This window comes from Papaver somniferum, chromosome 9 (assembly GCF_003573695.1).
Source record: "Papaver somniferum cultivar HN1 chromosome 9, ASM357369v1, whole genome shotgun sequence".
NCBI lineage: Eukaryota > Viridiplantae > Streptophyta > Magnoliopsida > Ranunculales > Papaveraceae > Papaver > Papaver somniferum.
Genome location: NC_039366.1, coordinates 25,346,176 through 25,365,146, shown reverse-complemented (window position 1 = coordinate 25,365,146; position 18,971 = coordinate 25,346,176).

The following is an 18,971-nucleotide window of genomic DNA, read 5'->3' as shown; positions in this document are numbered from 1 at the left end:
ATGCAGTAAGTGCATTGTGTGCGGTTGTTGAAAGCAAAAAAGATGTTCAAAAAGAAAAACTTTAGAGAATTGATGAAAAACAAAATTAAGGGCGAGCGTTAAATTCAGAGTTAGCAACTGTAGATGTGGAAAATCCTATAACTACATCCAAAGAAATACATACACACCTAATGAAGTAAACAAGCAAGAGATGCACAAGAACACAAAATATACGTGGTTCGGTATGATTACCTACGTCTACGGGGGTAAAAGTATGATTTTATTGCTCGATTCAAGGTTACAAAGCATGCATCTTACTAACAAGAACTCTCTTTACTCTCTCAAGCTCTTGATATTCTCTCCACCCTTACTGATTACTTGATCCTTAGATCTCTACATAGCTCTTTATTTATAACCATAAGTGATGATACATCTAAGTTACAGTGTAAGTCGTGGTACATCTTCCTTGATATCCTTCTCAGGTTAAAGATAAGGTTTCGTCCAAGATACTGGGCCGAGCCTAGTAATACCTTCTCCTGATGCCCTCTTGTCCGGTGTCGTTTGCTTAATGAGTGCTGCCGATGCCCTTGATATGTCTAGCCGAGTCTTACTTTGACCAGATTCTTCTTATCTTCTCAACTACTTCGCCAGAGCATTGATTGCTCTTGTACTCGATGGCTATCTCTTCAGTCGACTCCGACCTTTACACGTATTATCTTCACGGGTTCCCTTGGTGTCTCTTTTCTCGCGCCAAGGTCAAATAAGATGATTTGGTGCTTCACACTTCATCTGTTGTCGATGCTTTACTACCTAGGATTTCTCCACCTGATCTGTGGATTATTTACACCTACATTTATGCCCTTCTTTCACTCGTATGATCGACACGAAGGGAAGAAACCGCTTCGTTTCCACGTCCGCTGCCATGCCGTGTTTCACGCCATGCTGTTCCCCACTACACTCGTCTTTATGACCTGTCTACCTTCTTCGTCTGTTACAATCGTTGGGACTATAAATTCAAGCCATAAACCCTTGGTTTTTCACTTTTACTATTTCCAAAACCTTGCACTCTCTTTCCTTAGTTTCTTCTTCCAACTGCTGCTATGATATCTCTTCGTATTCGGATTTTTTGAGAGCTTCAATCATCCTTTGATCCTTCCATTACTTTCCCCTTGCTGCTGTTGCGACCTTTACCGTTTGTTATCTTCTTTGATTCGAGGTTTCTTCCCAACAGTTCTTCCATGGCTTCTTCGCCTCACTCCATGACAGAGAAGAGGTGTGTCAGTTATATCTTTTCTGATGATGATGGTGTTTCTGTTGATTCTTTGTTTATTGTTGACAGCCCTTCGCACCATGATTATCGCGTCCTTAATTCTATCCTTTCTGACGGTTCTCCTTCGTTTTCATGTAGGAATGATAAGAGAGTTGCCAAGGATTTAACTGATGAAAAGTTCATCCAACAGTTAAAAGATGATTTTGATCTCCATGGTTATGACATTAAACTCTTATCGGGACAAAAAGGTGTTTTGAAAAAAGCTGATGTCATGAACTTTCCTTACTCAGCCGAGGCGACCATCATTACCAAATGTCAGTTGGAACTCGGGTTGTGCATCCCATTGTACGATCCTAGCCGTCCCCTCATGTACGAAGCTCTTTCAAAGATTCGTCCTTCTCGTGCTTTAGCTTAATGGAATGGCAATACCTTTCGTCTCCTAAACGAGTGGGAGAGGCTAGGGCGAGGAGAATGCAGTCCCACTCCATGGTCGACCTATGTTCCTTCTGAGGCGGGCGACTACACCCATGCCAGCTTTGTTGCCAACTATCAGAGTGGAACTTCCACTAATGGTGATCTTGCTGGTTTCACTGCTAGTCCTCATCGTCATAAGACTCTCCCCGAGGGTGTCAAGAATCTGTTGTTGGATGAGGATCCAGAGAGAGGAACTTCAAAAAAGCACGCCCGTCATACCAGTGATGTTGCTTGGGATCGGGTCCCTCTTGCTATTTATGGTCCTCTTCTGAGTGGTCGACTTCCTCCTCCAGCCGAGCCTTATCCATTTTGGGTGGTAAACATCGATTAGGTAAGATGCTTCGCCTGTTTTGACTTTGTCAGCCCGGGTATCTAGATGGGTCATGTTTTGATTTATTCCTGTTTTGCAGCCTCAGTCTCAAAGCAGTCAATTTAAGGCTTCGGTTTCTAAGAAGAGGGATAGAGGTCCTAGCACAGGAGTCGAGGGAGAGGCAGGGAAGGTAACAAATATACTGCTCTACCTACAGTACAAGTACTTGCCCCTATTTTTTTCCTTGAATGGATCTAACGAAGACTCATGTGCAGAAATCGAAAGCTGATAGGGGAAATGTGGAGAATGTTTCGGCGACTGACGGTGAGGATACCGACGATCGGATTCCCTTGTGTTATTTTCTGAGGAAGTTTCCTCAGAAATCTTCTGGTGTTTCTTCTACCGTTGTAGGTGGTAAGCCTAGTGGAAAGGGGAAAGAACCGAAGGGCGATGAGTCTGCCCTGGGGGAGGTTATGCCCCAGCAGTCTACTGGTAGAGGTGTCAACCTCGTCGATGGTGTTGTGCTTCTGGTATCTGATGGTGATGATGATGAATATCTTTTTGATGAGGAGGAAGGTATTGGTGGTGTGGGCGAGAAAGAGGAGCCGACGCAAGCAGAAGAGTATGGTGTTGGTGAAGACAATGTTGTTCCTGGGGGCGAGTTGTTGAAAAACGTTCCTCCTGTTATTTCTGCCCCGAGCTCGGGTGGGACTACCTTATTTACTATCTCGGGCCCGATGTGCAATTCTTCGAGGGCTCTCACTTCTCCCGACTTTGCTTCTATGTCCGATGAAGATATGATCAATGTCGTGTCTTTGTACACTGCCGGTCTGAAGGGAACTTTTGATCGGATGGTGAATTGTTTTTCTTTAACCGTATATTTATAACGTGGGATGGTTGTTAATGCTCATAATGTTCTTAGGCTGCCAATATGGATTTGTTGGATGCTGCTCTTCGGCGAAGGGAGCTAGCAAAAAAGGAGGGTCTTCGTCTCCAATTAAAGCGAGAGCAAGAGCGAACCCGAGAGTTAGAGAAGCAACTGGCCGAGACCCAAGGTATTTATTCAAAACTTAAGTATCTATGATTGATTCCGTAGTGCCAATATCCTGAATTTAGTATTATCTTGTTAGCCGAGATGTCTAATATAGATGTCGATGCAGCTTTTGAATATCGTTTGTTAAAAAGAAAACTGGATATTGAGCTGAGCCATGTTGACAATCTCCGCCAAAGAATTGTGAATAAGGACGATAAGATATATCGAGAAGAGTCCGAGCTCGAGCAACTTCGAGATGAGCTACTTCGATATCAGAGATTTGAGTATGTTCCGGAAGAGATGGACAATCTTCGGATGAATTTTTCTCGGGCCCAAGGGATTGCTGCCGATAAAACGTTGTTGGCTGACAACTTGGAAAGTCAGTGTGGTAGGTTGAGACTCCATATTAGGGATTTATATGTTGATCGTAAACGAATACTGAAAGAGAAAGATACTGCTGAAAGGTCTAACCAAGATTTAAGAGAGAGACTTCGACAATTTGATGAGGTATCCCGAAATTTGGAGTGGGTTCAGGCTCAGTTGTCGGGCCTGCAGTTGGCTCATGATCCGCAGAAGGCTAGCTGGAGCGACCAAAAAAAAACATTTCCCCACCAATGAGTTCAACTAACAACACTATAACGAGTTAACTGCTAAGATCTCGTCCCTCGAGTGTAGTTTACTTAAGTCCGAGGAAACAGTTAAAGTAGTTTTTCCCTTGCTTGAAGGTGTTGTGGCTGTGTTGTGTTATATTTGTTTCCATTTTGATGTTATGATGTTAGTGCCCATGTTATTAACCGTATTTTCTCATTTGCAGTTGAACAAGGAAAAGTGAAGTCTTTGGAGGAAGAGACTGTTCGGATGAAGGAGAGGAAGACCCAACTGCTCGGGAAGGTAGCTACTGCTGAGGCGGCATCGACTCAACTGACTCGGGATCTTGCTGCCGAGAAGGAGAGGTTTAATACTGAGCTTGTCGCCAAGGTGAAAGAAGGTGTGAAGGCGGTCATGGAAAAGAAACGGCCCGATGCTGTTGCTAAGAAGGATGGTTCGGGATCAGTTCCGCCAAAGGCATAGGTAGGTCCTTTATAATGCTGCGCCACTATTGTGCTCCTTATGTTGGGCTGTAATTCGTTTGAACATCTTCATATTTTTTATAAGTTTCTATGATGGGGTGCTGCGTCGCCAATCGGTCGGTTTCTTGTAGCTTGACATTTTTAACTTGTGTTGTTATGGCCGTACTTCGGTTTTCTGTCTATGGTGAATTTATTGTTTCCTGCAACAAAATATTTTTAATGTGTTAGTATAAATGCCATTTCTGTCGAACACACTCAACAGGGAGGTTCATCGGGCTCAATGCCATGTCCCGATTGAGGTATCTCATCACCGTCAATTTTGATCTAGTGGTAAGGTATTTGATTATTTCTAGGTTTTATTGGATCTATATCCCCAAGAAGTTAACAATTAACTAGCTTGGGAAAGTGATTTCGGCCACTTGCGATGGGAGCAATGTTGTATGCTCGACTGTCGGGTACTCGTGCCCTGACTATCAGCCGCTGGTTTCCAACCACCAGGGCCTTTAGACTACCTAGGCACTTGCACACTGCCACTGCCCCGAGTTCGAATAGCCCGTCGAGTGTAAGACACCTCGGCACTTTCACACTGCAATCGCCCAGAGTACGAATGTCCATTCGAGTGTAAGTCACCTCGGCACTTGCACACTGCCGTCACCTCGAGTACGAATGACCATTAGACGCAATTGTCACATTCCCTACCCCACGTGGACTTTTAAGGAAATAAATGACAGAGTATCATACCTGTTTACACACCTCTCATGGGTGATATATCTTTAGGCGCCGAATGTTCTATGGTCGCGGTTCGGGTGTTCCATCTGGTTTCAGTATCTTATACGCCCCTTCTCCAACTTTTTCCACAATGATATATGGTCCGCCTCGTCGTGCCGCTAATTTCCCGCCTTTGTTGTCACGCTCGTAGATGGGTAGCTCCTTCAACACCAATTTCCCGGGTTGAAATTCTCTCGGTCGAACTCGTTTGTTGTATTCACGTTGTAACCTCCTTTGGTAGTTTTCCATTTTTTGTAGGGCCATTTCTCTAGTTTCTTCTAAATCATCGAGCTTAGCCAAAATAAGGTCTGTTGAGATGTTTCTTCTCCACGCCTCGGTCCTTGTAGTAGGTATCATTGCCTCAGTTGGAAGGATGGCTTCAATCCCATATATTAACATAAAAGGTGATAAGCCCGTCGCGTCCCTGCGGGTGGTCCTATATGCCCACAGAACATTGTAGAGATCCTCACACCACTCGCCATATTCTCCATCCAACTTCTTCTTTAGGTTGTCGGCTATGGTTTTGTTCGTGATCTCGGCCTGCCCATTACTTTGCGGGTAAATGTGCGTTTCCTTTCTTTTGCGGATGTTATAGGTGTTAAACAATAGGTCAATGTTCTTACCTTGGAGTTGTTTTCCATTGTACGAGACGATTTCCGCTGGAACGCCAAAACGACAGATGATGTATTCCCTGATGAAGCGAAAAACGTCTTTATCCCGAATGTGCCTTAGTGGTGAAGCCTCCACCCATTTGGTGAAGTAGTAAGTAGCCACAATCAAATATTTTATCTGCCCCGACCCGAAGTGTAAGGGTCCTACGATATCGATCCCCCAATTGGCAAAAGGCTAGGGGCCGATCACTGAGTTCAGAGTTACTGCAAGCGCATGTATCTTTTTTTCCAAACTTTTGGCATTCATCGCAGATTAATGCCATGTGCTTTGCATCTTCGTTCATGTAGGGCCAAAAATATCCCATGGTCTTAGCTTGGGCTGCTAGGCTCCGACCTGAGCTGTGATTTCCCGCGACCCCATAATGTAGCTCATTCAGTATTGTGTGCCCTTCTTATTTGCTTAGGCACCTTAACGGTGGCCCTAGGTAGGACTTCCTATACAAAACACCGTCTCGTAGTACGTATGCCGCTGCTTTGCTTTTAATTTTGTTGATCTCGGGTCGTCCTTTAGGCAACTCTCTCGTCTACATATATTGGTGAATGGGTTTTCGCCAATCGTCGTTTTCGTATTTATCAGCTGCAGTTACCACTACATATGCTTTTGTGTCTACTGGCTCAGGTACAGATGGCATCAGGATTCTCAGGACTCTGATGCCTTCAATGCTCGAGTCTGTTAGTATGGAGGCGATGTATGCCAGTGCATCTGAATGTCGATTATCTTTTTCTGCAGATGTGTCAGAACTTGATGTTTGGTATCTGGCCAATATAAAATTGGGCGAGCTCCCAATACTTCTGCAATACTGGGTCATGTATAGCATACTGCCCATTGATCTGCTTAATGACTAGCTGAGAGTCACTAGTCAGCCTCACGTCGTGAATCCCCATCTCTACTATCATCCGTAAAGCATGTATCACGGCCTCGTACTCGGTGACACTGTTTGTGGCCTTAAATTCCAGTCTAAAGGAGTGAACCATATTCTTCCCCTTTGGTGTGGTGAAGACTAGCCCTAGGCCCGACCCATCTTTATTGGACGACCCGTCGACGAAGACTTCCCATCGCGTGGGACTGCAAGTTTCAAGGAGGTCGGAGGGATGTTCTCGGTCTTCTTCCATGCCCGGAATGTCTTCGATTTCATTCTCATCGTCTAAAGGGAAATCTGCCAGAAAGTCGGCCACTGCCTGTGCCGTTCTCATCTCATAGAGGATATCGAACTGTTTGATTTGAGCACTCCATTTAGAAATCCTTCCCGACCTCGATGCATCGTCGATCACTGATTCAATGGAAGACTTCGTAAGAACCCGAATTCTGTGAGTTTGGAAGTACGTTCGAAGTTTTTGTGTTGCAAATACTAAGGTTAATATCAATTGCTCAGTTCTGGTGTAGTTCTTCTCCGCTGGGTTCATGGTTTTGATTATGAAGTACACAGGCTTCTCTCCTGCCCCCACATTTTTGACTAAGACCGCACTTATGGCATAACTCATTTCCCCGAGATATAGGGTAAGCACTTCATCGGGCTCGGGTCTTTGCAACACTGGTAGGCTCGTAAGATGTTGCTTAATCCTTTGGAATGCATCCTCACACTCCTCGATCCATTTGAATTTTTCTCCTTTTCTTAACGTTCCGAAGAAGTCTTTACATTTATCCAAGGACCGTGAAATGAATCGCCCTAATGCTGCCAAGTTTTCGTTTAACCACAGTACATATTTTACTGTCACCGGGGACGGCAATTCCAACACATCTCTAATCTTTTCCGGGTCAGCTTCTATATCTTTATCAGGGATTAGGTATCCCAGAAACTTACTCGAGGTAACCCAAAAAGTACATTTGGCCGGGTTTACTCACATCTTATATTTTCTCATGGTTTGAAATATTTCCCTAAGATCGTCAATATGGTTGGATGCCACTTTGCTTTTAACTAACATATCGTCAACATAGACCTCGATGGTGTTGTGTATTTTGTCCTCGAACATGTCCTCCACCAACCTTTGATAAGTGGCGCTGGCGTTCCTCAACCCGAATGGCATTTTGGTGTAGCAATATAACCCTTTGGGTGTGAAGAAATACGCATGTTCTTGATCCTCGGGAGCCAGGGGAATCTGATTATATCCCGAGTATCTATCCATTAGTGTTATCGCCTTGTACCCAACTATGGATTCTACCAGTTGATCGATGTTGGGGAGGGAAAAGTTGTCCTTTGGGCAAGCTTTATTCAAGTCGCTGAAGTCGATGCAGATTCTGACCCCTCCATTCCTTTTAGGGACTATCACCATGTTAGATATCCATTGGATATATTGAGCCTTTCGAATGATCCCAGCTACTTGTAGCTTTTTTTAACTCGGCCTCTACCGCTGCTTGCAACTCGGGTGCAATTCTACACATTTCTAGTCGGATTGGTTTGAATTTAGGATCTATCCTTAGGTGATGTGAGCATACCTCCGGATCAATTCCCTCCATGTCATGCATTTTCCAGGCAAACACATCCAGGTGTTCCTTTAACAAGGTTATTAGCTGCTCTATTTGTTCGTATGATAGTAGGGTTCCAATTTTCACTAACTTAGGTTCCTCCTCGGTCCCTAAGTTTATTTGTCGGGTAGTCTCTAAGGCCGAGAAGTTGGGATTTGATTATTCGACCGACGTCGCCTCCTTTGATTACTATAAGATCTCTTGATCGCCTGTTTCGTAGGCTGTAATGGCTTGTAAGAGTGCCTTCTCCAACTCTTCCGCTTCTTTAGCTTCCTTAGCTTTGTTCTTTTCTCGGCGCTGTCTTGATCGCCTTTCTTCATTTTGTTGAATATCCAGTTGCATGCATTGTCTTGCATCCTGGGGATCGCCTAATACTTCCACAACCCCCCGATAAGATGGGAACCTTAATTTCTGATGGTATGCCGACGCCACCCCTTTGATGCCCGCGATCCAAGGCCTGCCGAGAATTTTCTCATAGGGCGATACGATATCCACTACACAAAAGGTGGTAAGTGTGTAAAAATATCCTTGTCCATCAGGGACTCTGAGAGTGACTTCTCCCTTTGGTACAGTCACTGTACCGGTGAAGCCGTAGATCCGATAAGTTGAAGGGATTAAAATGTCATCGGATAGCTCCATTCTTTTAAACGTGTCGTAGAATAGGACTCGACTGAACTCCCACTGTCCATCAATATTCTTTTCACCCCCCACTCCTCGATGAGTAAGGTGATTACTAGGGGATCTCCATGTGCTAGGCCATTCTATGGGACATATTTTACGGAGAAGGTGATCGGTTGCATCATCCATGGCTCCATATGCAAAGTTTTTGCTACACTAAAGATCTCCTTTCCTGCCCGATCCCTCTTGTGGATTCTAGAAGTAATGATGGTCCCTAAGTCGAACCCTTGAATTGCCGAGTGTGAGATGGTAATGCAGGTGAACTGAATTCCTCGGTCGATCCTCACTTGATGCACGGGAGCATCGGGCTGGGTAGATGTCGGCGTTGTCTTAACAAAGTGTCGTAAGTACCAATCTCGGATCAAATGCTGGACGATGTCTTTTACCTCTCGGCAATTGTTAGTCGAGTTCCCTCGGTACTGATGGTAATGACAAAAATCGGGATGGTTTCTTGTCTCGTCAAACTGGATCCCCCTAGTCTTTGGGTATCTGATGTCATTTCGCTTTTCTACTTCCTTGAATATTCTTCCAATGGAGCGTTCAAAGGCGTGTATGTTCTTGGTTCATGACGAGGCTTTTTTCCTTTCTCGACCCATTCCTTCTTGCCCGAGCCTTGCTGTGGTGCCATCGGCCTTTTTTCTGATCACTTTGGGTCTTCTCGAGGAACAGGCTCTACTGACGCGCTGGCTTCTTGTACTCCTCTATCCTTCGCCCCCTCTTGTGTCTCCTCCAATGCGATGTAATGCTCTTGCATCTTCCTCATCTCCCTTAACGTTTGTGGTTTCTCAGTGTACATTGCTATCCAAATAGGGTCATACCTTCCTAATGAATTTTCAAACCCGAAGATCTGTTGGTCGACATGTACCTTCCCGATATCGGTACACAGCTTCCTCCATATGTCCGTTAGAGATCTTAAGGGTTCCCTGAACCTTCGTGCCAGTGTGAATAGTTTATTTACCCTTGGGCGAGCAATGCTGTTATGCATGTAGGTTTCGAGAAATGTTTCCACTAGGACGCCATAATTGCCAATGGACTCATCGGGCAAAGTATATAACCAGTTCTTCGCCTCGCCTTCTAGGTTATCGTCCTCACCATCTCCAGCCAATTTCTTAACCATCTCCTCAAGTTGCTTGAGTTTAGCCTCAGTCACCGCCTCGGGTCTCCCATTATGCACTTCTTCATCGGTCGAGGAATTCTCGGGAGGGCCATACCGCTTCTTGTTCGGTTAAGGTCGGGTATGCGTCCTCGGAAAAGGGGTGGAGTTCGGGTTCGTCCTAATCGGGTGTGACTGCTGGAAGCTCCTCGTCTCGATGACCCTCGTGACCCAGACCTCTGGTTCCGAAGTTGATAGTTTTCATGCTTTAATGCCAGATTCCTTCTTTGTAATTCCCTCATCATGTCTTCCTGTCTTCTATGATTGGCCAGAATTGCTAGCAATGTCGGTGCTTTCGTGACTGGGATGACCATTTGCATGGTTCCCTACCATGTTGGATGGTGGAACTGGTGGTTCCACATGAGGATCTACGGGGGGGGGGGGGGGGGGGGGGGGCGACTGACGGGATGTCCCTGGTGGTGTTTCCCAATTCCAGATGCACTCGTCTAAGCCTTTCGCCTTCTTGTTCCAAAGCCAACCGATATCCCGCACGTTGTGTTGCTCGTCTACGATCCTCTCGCATCATTCACACTTCCTCGTCTTCCTCTGTGTCCGATGCAGTCATTCCGTCTATCATCTCCCCTGGTCTTATTTGGCTCGGGTTGATCCTTAGTCCTCTCGGGGAGAGATCATCATCGCGGCCTAGGTGCACTTCCTCATTGACAGTTGCCATTCCTCCACCCGGTGCCCGGGATTCTTCCTGCCGGTGTTGTTGACTTTTTTGTTATCGAGAGTCCGTTACTCCTTCCTGCGCGCTAGTTTCTGCTAACGTTCGATTCCTCAGGATCTTTCCCGTCCCGGAAGTACTTGCCATCGGCTCGGGTATGATTGATACTCTTTGGCTCGCCCTTCCCTACCTACGTCAGCAAAATAGACAACGCCTCACTTTGGACTGTTTTCGAAAAAAATTAAGGACGAGGTACATCAGTTCTGAATTTCAGAAAAGGAAAAAGTTCAACCAAGTACGATTCCTTTTTACTTCAACATGTTGAACTCAGCAAAAGAGGTGGTTTTGACTAATAAGACGATTTTTTTTTTTGAAATGTTGTTTTGTTACGTCTCTTTCGGTACTTTTCCCATGCATTAATCATTATTTGTCCTAACATTCTTTGTGCCAGAAATCATTAATCATCCGTACATTTGGTCAGAAAATTTCTTTCTTGGCTAAGGTTTGTGGTGATGACTTCCGTCAATCGTTTTGTCGGTGTCTCAACTGCACATGTTACTAAAGCAACTTTGCTCTTCCTTTTGTCTTTGTGATGACGCTGTAAGGCTCTTGTTATTGGATTAGGATGAGACTGTCGTCGAAGTGCTCACCGTACCCTTTCTAGCCATGGCTTTGGAAAACCTTAACTCAATGATCTTGAGTTGGTTTTGCCGCTGCTACTATTGTGATTAATTAACCCACAACGAGATATGACCAGTGAGATGAAGTTTCATTCTAGATTCTACCAAGAATCAAAGGTGATCCTTTTGGGAGCTTTGAATCTTTCTACCAACTCGTCTTAGTCATAGAAGAAAACACGATCGACCATAACTCAAACCTGAGATCTTAATCAAAGCTGTTTCAAGGATTTTGACGTAAAGAAAATGTTTTCAAAAACAACAAAAATCACAAGTTTTTTTTTTGGACTCGAAATCGTGAGACTAGAAGAATTTTAACATGCGACGAGAATCTTGTTTAACAAGAGCAAAACAGTTCAGACTGTTGACGAGATCCTTTGACTCTAAATGAGGACTCTGCAAGCTCAACGAAGATTAGATAAAAAAGAATGTAACAGATTCGAGTTTCGAAGGAAAAGTTGCTTTAAAAGACTCATCTACTAACTCATATGCCTTAACCATAAGAGTCTTTCACTTAGCATGAACTAACATCAAAAGATGTTTTAGAAGATTTTGAATCTCTCTTTAATGGTTTTGATGCAAGGTATCAAAATATGTTACACGATCTCCTTAGTCGGCGCCAGAGTGTAGATGTGGAAAATCCTACAACTACATCCAAAGAAATACATACACACCTAATGAAGTAAACATGCAAGAGATGCACAAGAACACAAGATATACGTGGTTCGGTATGATTACCTATATCCACGAGGGTAAAAGGATGATCTTATTGCTCGATTCAAGGTTACAAAACATGTATCTTACTAACAAGCACTCTCTTTACTCTCTCAATCTCTTGATATTCTCTCCACCCTTACTGATTACTTGGTCCTTAGCGCTCTACATAGCTCTCTATTTATAACCATAAGTGATGATACATCCAAGTTACAGTGTAAGTCGTGGTACATCTTCCTTGATATCCTTCTCGGGTTAAAGATAAGGTTTCATTCGAGATACTGGGCCGAGCCTAGTAATACCTTCTCCTGATGTCCTCTTGTCCGGTGTCGTTTGCTTAATGAGTGCTGCCGATGTCGCTTGATATGTTTAGCTGAGTCTTACTTTGACCAGATTCTTCTTATCTTCTCAACTACTTCGTCAGTTCATTTATTGCTCTTGTACTCGATGTCTATCTCTTCAGTCTCCTCCTACCTTTACACGTATTATCTTCACGGGTTCCCTTGATGTCTCTTTTCTCGCGCCAAGGTCATATAAGATGATTTGATGCTTCACACTTCATCTGTTGTCGATGATTTACTACCTAAGATTGCTCCACATGGATCTGTGGATTATTTACACCTACACCAACATACATGTGCAGTAAGTACCACTGCAAGCGTATGAAACCCGTCCAATCAATAGCATTCTGTGCAGCTAGTGGGTTAAATTCCGTTAAATTATTATCTACAGATTCCCCAAAAGCTGAAAAAGGATAAGAAGGCCAATGATACAAAGAATCTTTTGATATGACAGTTAATATTTCGAAACACTTCCGAAATCAAACCAGCTCTGAAATTTTTCTTTCCCACAATTTTCTTTTCCTCAGCCTTCCGGGTATGCCTAGGTTTCGGTTTTTCTCCTGTCTTGGATCGAGTAAGGTGTAGCCGCATTCGGAGAGAAGAGATGGTAATATGCTAAAGGGATCTTTAACCAACTAGTATTTACTTGGATATTGATTTTTTTTTTACTAGTAAGGTGAGGTTATTAGGAAATAATATATGAGAGTCTATATTTAGGAGATATGCACTTTAAGTTGTGAGAGTTATATTAGGAATTGTCTTGAGAACCAAGTCTTGTGATTGTATAAATATCTTGAAGAATTAATGAGAAAGAGACACCAAGTTATTATCAATGTAGTCTATTGCTTCCGCGTGTTTATGCTCTCCTCTCTCTTGCTCGATCCTTAACAGAGGTACAACATGTTTCCAAGTCTAAAAGAGTGATGAAAATTCGTTTTGAACGGAAACTTGTATAGAAAAATCTAAATGGATTTACGAGTATAACAAAAAGATTTTGTTTTGAAAAATGTTTGCTCAAATATAAGTAGTTGGAGATAGATTCGCCCCTGGATCGGACACTTCCAGTCTCATCTTGTGAACACACGGACCAATATCATCTGAGTATTCACAAACAATGCACGCAGACTCATGACAATACAGTAAATAGGCTGCGCCTGAGGGGAATGGATTGGTTATGTCGAATCCTTGACTCAGAGTTCTAATACTCTTCCTCGTCTCATCAACTACAATCATTGTCCTTAGCTCATGCAATAAGATAAATAGTGGACGAAGTATAAAATGTACGAACATGATGTGCCATAAGTAACGAATTGAACATATAAAGTATAAATGTATGAATATAGACGAAACGATTAACTTATATGATTCTCACTCAGATCTCTGTCTCCGGGATTGGGTTTTTCATTATATGTGTGAGGGTTACAGAAATAGTCGAATGACTTTGACACCAATATAAGCCTGCGTAGCAGGAGGAACTTCACTTACACTTTCTCTATCTCTCTGTCTCTCTCCTATTCTCTTCTCAATGTTTTTCTCCCCCTTATTCACTTGGGAGAGAGGGGTATTTATAGGGTGGTTACGTGGGGTCCACTTCTGAAGCCCGTTATAGCCTTATCCTCTTGTGTCTTGTACCGCATACGCATAGGTCTTCGTGTTCTCGGTTCTCTCTGCGTGTTCCGTTTGAATATTCAGTGCTATCTGCGCTTCCTCCACAGGCTGACTGACACGCATGCTTTTTGAGGGTATTTAATGCGGGTAGTTGAGATGTCTGTCCGCGGTAGACAGCTGTCCTCTGCCCCTGTCTTGTCTGCGTCAGTCTGACTATCCCCAGCCGTAGATCTTAGATCTTTCCGGGGATAGGATAAAGCGACTCTTGGGTTATCCTCCAGTGCTTCGCAGTGTTTTAGTGTTTCTGTCTCCTCGATCCTCTACCGTTGGATCTGGTGGGTGGCGACGCTATCTTGACAAGGCGCGTCTCTTGGCTGTCCACGTGTGATATCATATCTTGATGCTCTCAGCCGCATGTCCTCCACGTGTGTCTTTGTGGACACGTGGCGAAAGATGAAACGTGTACCTACAATTTGCCCCTTTTCATCCTACTGGGCGGTTAGTCAAAGTGGGAAGAAAAAACGTGTTACTCTCTTCATCTTCTCTTCATTATTTTCCTATATTTTAGGGCACGTTCCCCACTATTTGCAATAACTTCTTCTTGGGTAGTGGGGCGGTTTTATTTCTCTTTGTTACTCTCTTCATATTCTATTCATTATTTTCCTAGATTTTAGGGCACCTTCCCCACTATTTGCAATAACTTCTTCTTGGGTAGTGGGGAGGTTTTATTTCTCTTTGTATATATATATGAGAAGGAATATGAAAATTCTCTAGTCATAAATTTCATTCCTTCTCTTTTCTCAGAACTTTTAATTTTTGTTCTCTGCTTTTGTTTCCTTGTTATTAATTGTTGTTGCTGCTACTGTTGTTTTTGTCTCTGTTGCTGCTGCTGTTGTCGTTCTTGAAGCTTTTCTGTTGTTGCTGTTGTTGTTCCTCGAAGCTTTCTGCTGCTTCTGTTGTTGTTCCTCGAAGCTTTCTGCTGCTGCTGTTGTTCGTCGAGGCTTTTTTCACGACCCTGATTTTTCCTTTATAGGTAAGTGGTTCTACTGTGTTTGATTATCTTTTGAAAAATATATTCGTTTTCTGTTGTTGCTATATGTGTTTGTGATGAATAACATATATGTAGATGTGTGTATGATTGCCCCTGTTCGTCATTACAAACAGTGGTGATATCTTCCTTCGTGCATGCTTGCCCCTATTTGTTATTTCCCCTTTTTATTTAGGTTTTGTTCTTATTTTCCATCTGGTTCATGATTATGAAGAACCGGATGAAATTGGGTTTTTTGATTTTTGTTTTGTCTCCGCGGAAATATGAAACTTGTTTGTGTACTACGCAAACATGGCTGATCATCCGCAGGTTTCTTATCAAACTCCACCGCCTAGTCCGCGTAGATCTCCTCCGCGTAGGGATCCTGATGTTTCTCCGCCTGGTGGAGGTTCGTCTAAATCTTCCCAAGGTGATGCCCGCGTTCATAGGGTTTCGTCTTCTTCTGGTCAGAGGCGCTTAACTTCTAAGAGGGGTGAGTCGCATAGAGGGAATACGCAGAAGGGGGACCGGCCAAAAGAGGCTCCTGGCTCCCGGTATGCTTTTTCTCGTCCCTCAGTTAATCCGCGTGATGATCCTAAGAGAACGCGGGATGTCCTACCTCTTCGGTCAGTGGCGCCTCCTTCCGCGTCTCATCAACATCCTCTACCTCCCCCTCAGTCTTCGAAAGAAGTGGTTTCGAAGACTGATTCTGCGCCTGATCCCGTGGAGGAGGAGGATATTTCTCAGGAGATACGCATCGTCGCTGTTAGGGAGAAGAAAGTGACCTTCAAACATATTGATCTGGAGGTTTTCAAGGAAAAACATGGTCTTCAGCTATTCGATGTTAGTTTTTACGCTGCTGATGATGATATTACTTATGAGATGATATCGACGTATAAGTTTGATGAATTTCATCTGCTGACCACGGTGGGGGCCTTTGAAGCGGGTCTTATGTTGCCTTTGTACAAGTCTGTGGATTCTTTTTATTATGATGTGCTGGCTGGTCAAGAGGGTTCTTCGAAGAACACGCACTGTCGCTCTATTTCCCAACTTCATGGGAATTATCTTCGTGTACTGAGGGAGTGTTATCTTCGGAGAAAAGGAGAGACAATAATGACTCTTTATGTTCCCAATCCTGAGGAAAGAGAGTGGTATACGCCTGAGAATTTTAACAAGTCTTTCGGTGACTATGTTAACAGTAGGAATCGTAAACCGTGGAGTGTGAGTCTTCGGAATATTGCCGCTCCTCGTGGTGAGATCCGCCTTCTGAGTGAAGTAAGTGGTGCTAAGGTGAAGTACGTCCCGGGTACAGAGAATTCTACTAACAAACTGGTGTTTCCTACTCGTGAGCGGATCAAGCGTGATCATGACTATGAATGACATCCAACTGTTATTGAGGTCGTTGGTCCCTGGGCTTGGGGGTGGGTTCCAGGTCCGCAAGGATGGTGTCCTACCGCAGATAGTCAGATACGTGCGGCTCCTCCTGCTCGTTATGGGAATTTCCGTCCTTGGCATTTGAATTTTGAGGGCATGAATTTCCAATATGCCCTCGATGTTGTTGATGGAGATGACGAAGAGAGTTCCGATGCAGATATTCAGGCGAAGAATGCTGCGGTTGTCAAGGTAAGATTTTCATGTGCCTTGTCCTTTAGTTGAGGCAGTTTTAATTCTTTTCAAAGTCAGGGATTTTTATTCTTGTGCTTTGTCTTTTTAGGCGACGAAGAAGAGGAGGATAAATCCCAAGCAGTCCACCACCGCAAAAATCGAGGAGGCGGAGGTTTATGAAGAAGTTAACAGTCCTGTGAATGAGCTTGGAGAGGATGAAGATGTGTCTGATATAGAAGAGCGTACTGATACATCCCCTCCAGGTCATGATGATGAAGAATTTTTTGAAGGGAATACTACCGCTGGTGGCAGCGGTATTGGTGGTGAAATTAATCCCGCAGGTTGTCATGATGCTGGTGCCTAAGCTAATCCTGCGGGTTGCAGTGATGCTGGTGATGATAGCACTGGCCTTGGTGATGAGGGTGTTGGTGGTGAAGTTCCTTCTATGTCTCAGGAGTTTTCCTTTGGTCGGATTTATTCTGCGGAGGATAGTTTTGACATAAACGCTGCCCTGGGCCTGGCTTCTGAGTTCAACCTGCTTTCCCCAAATGATGATTGGGATGTGCTTGGTAATTCTAACAATGTGGATGGAAAGGTCAAGGGAGTCGTGGATGCTAGTGATGTTCCATAGGGGAGCGGTGCTAGATACCTTCCAAATTTGGACGCGGGAGTAGCCTCGAACTATTCGTGTGCTAAATTCACGGACATGGGTAAGGCCTCGGTTGGGTCTTCTGGGGATGATTTTCCTCAGTCACTGATCCTTGAGGATGATGATGCCATCTTATCTTGGTTTAAGAAGAAGAACTTGATGTTCGTACCCAATCCGGCTCCTGTGGTGAAGGGTGAGAAGAAATCTGATGCCTATACCCGTAAGATGATGCAATTGTCTCCCGAGGACCAGGTTGTATAAGCGTGGGATAAGAATTTTCGGGCCTCGGAAGCTGCTCTAGTAGTCGACGCTCCATCGACTGTTGCTGATATGATGACGTTGGCTGATGGGTATCAGTATGGATTTCCCCAACAACGGATGTTAGAGGTGAGTTCTCTTATCATTTTGTTTGATATCAATTTTTAGCAATTTTTAGAGTCATGGTGTTCTAATCTTCTGATTCGCAGATGATGAGGAGTGAGCATTGCAATCACATGTTGTACCAGTTTTTTAAGGCCAAATCCCTTAAGTTGGAGGCTAAGCTTCGTCTTCGGGAAGAGGATCTTACTGCGGCTGAGACTGTCATTGCTGATAGGGATAGGGAGATATGTGAGTTGAAGAGTCTCCTCAAGGCTAAGGAGAAACAAGGCAAGGATGAGGATAAGCTTCGTATGGATCTTGCTATGGTTCGTAGTGAGTTGGAGGAGGCCAAGAAGAATTCTTCGGATGTTACAGGTTTGATTATCTGTTCTCTTCCTTGTTGTTGTCCTTTACCGTAATTAGTGTTATGTCTGAGTCTCCCTCCCCCACCCTATCTTCAGTGGGTGGAGTTCCTGAGTTAGTATGGCTTCGGAAAGAGCGGCAGCGTCAGAAATCTCGCATCGCAGAGTTGGTAGAGAAGATAAAGAGCGAGGCTGATAAGTGGAATGCTCGTGCCGATGAACATAATGCTTTGGCAGAGAAGTGGCGGGTCAGACGAGTACAAATGATTGATTTGCAGAACCAATATAACAATGATCGTCGTTTGTTTGATGGAACGTTGTTGCGGACGCATGATAATCTTCGTGAATCCCGAGAACAGGTCTCATCATTGTAAGCTAAAATCAATCTCTTGGAAGAAGAATTGCGTCAAGCTCGTTCTTCTCAGTCTTCTGATGTTAAATATTACCTTCAGCGTCTTGCTAGGGAGAGAGATGACGCTAGGGCTGAGGCTGGTGCTCTTAGCAAAGCTTTAGCTGCGTCTAGGGCTGATGTGGTACGCCAAGCTGAGGCTGAGAGAAATCTTGAAGTAAATATGTATCGGCTCAACAAGGGTCTGGAGGGTTTAAACAATGAGGTCAATCATCTTCGTCACTTGGATTCAATGAAACAGGTAGAATTAGATACGAGTCAGTACGCCCTTTCAACCCTTCAAGTGGATTATAAGAAGTTGTCAGATGAGTATGATTTTCTTGGTGAAGCCCGTGATGCTGCTATTAACGAATATGAAATAGCTTCGGCGAGAGTCGAAGGTATATGCTTATATTATCGAGTGTGATTCTGTAATTTCCTGGACCTAACCATCTGCGTTTTTCTTTTCCTTGCAGAGTTCCAGGGACAGCTTCGCACTGCAAATGAAGAGCTTGCGGAGGCTCAATCTCAATTAGTGCATCAGGAAAGTCAGATTAATTATCATAAAGGTTTAGCTACAACAAGGGACGAGGCTGCCCAATCCGCTTCGAAGGAAGTGAGTCTCCTTTCCTCGTTGTTGTCAAAGGCTGAGATGATGAATACTGTTATTGCGTACAAGGCACGGTGTCAACTAGTGGAAGAG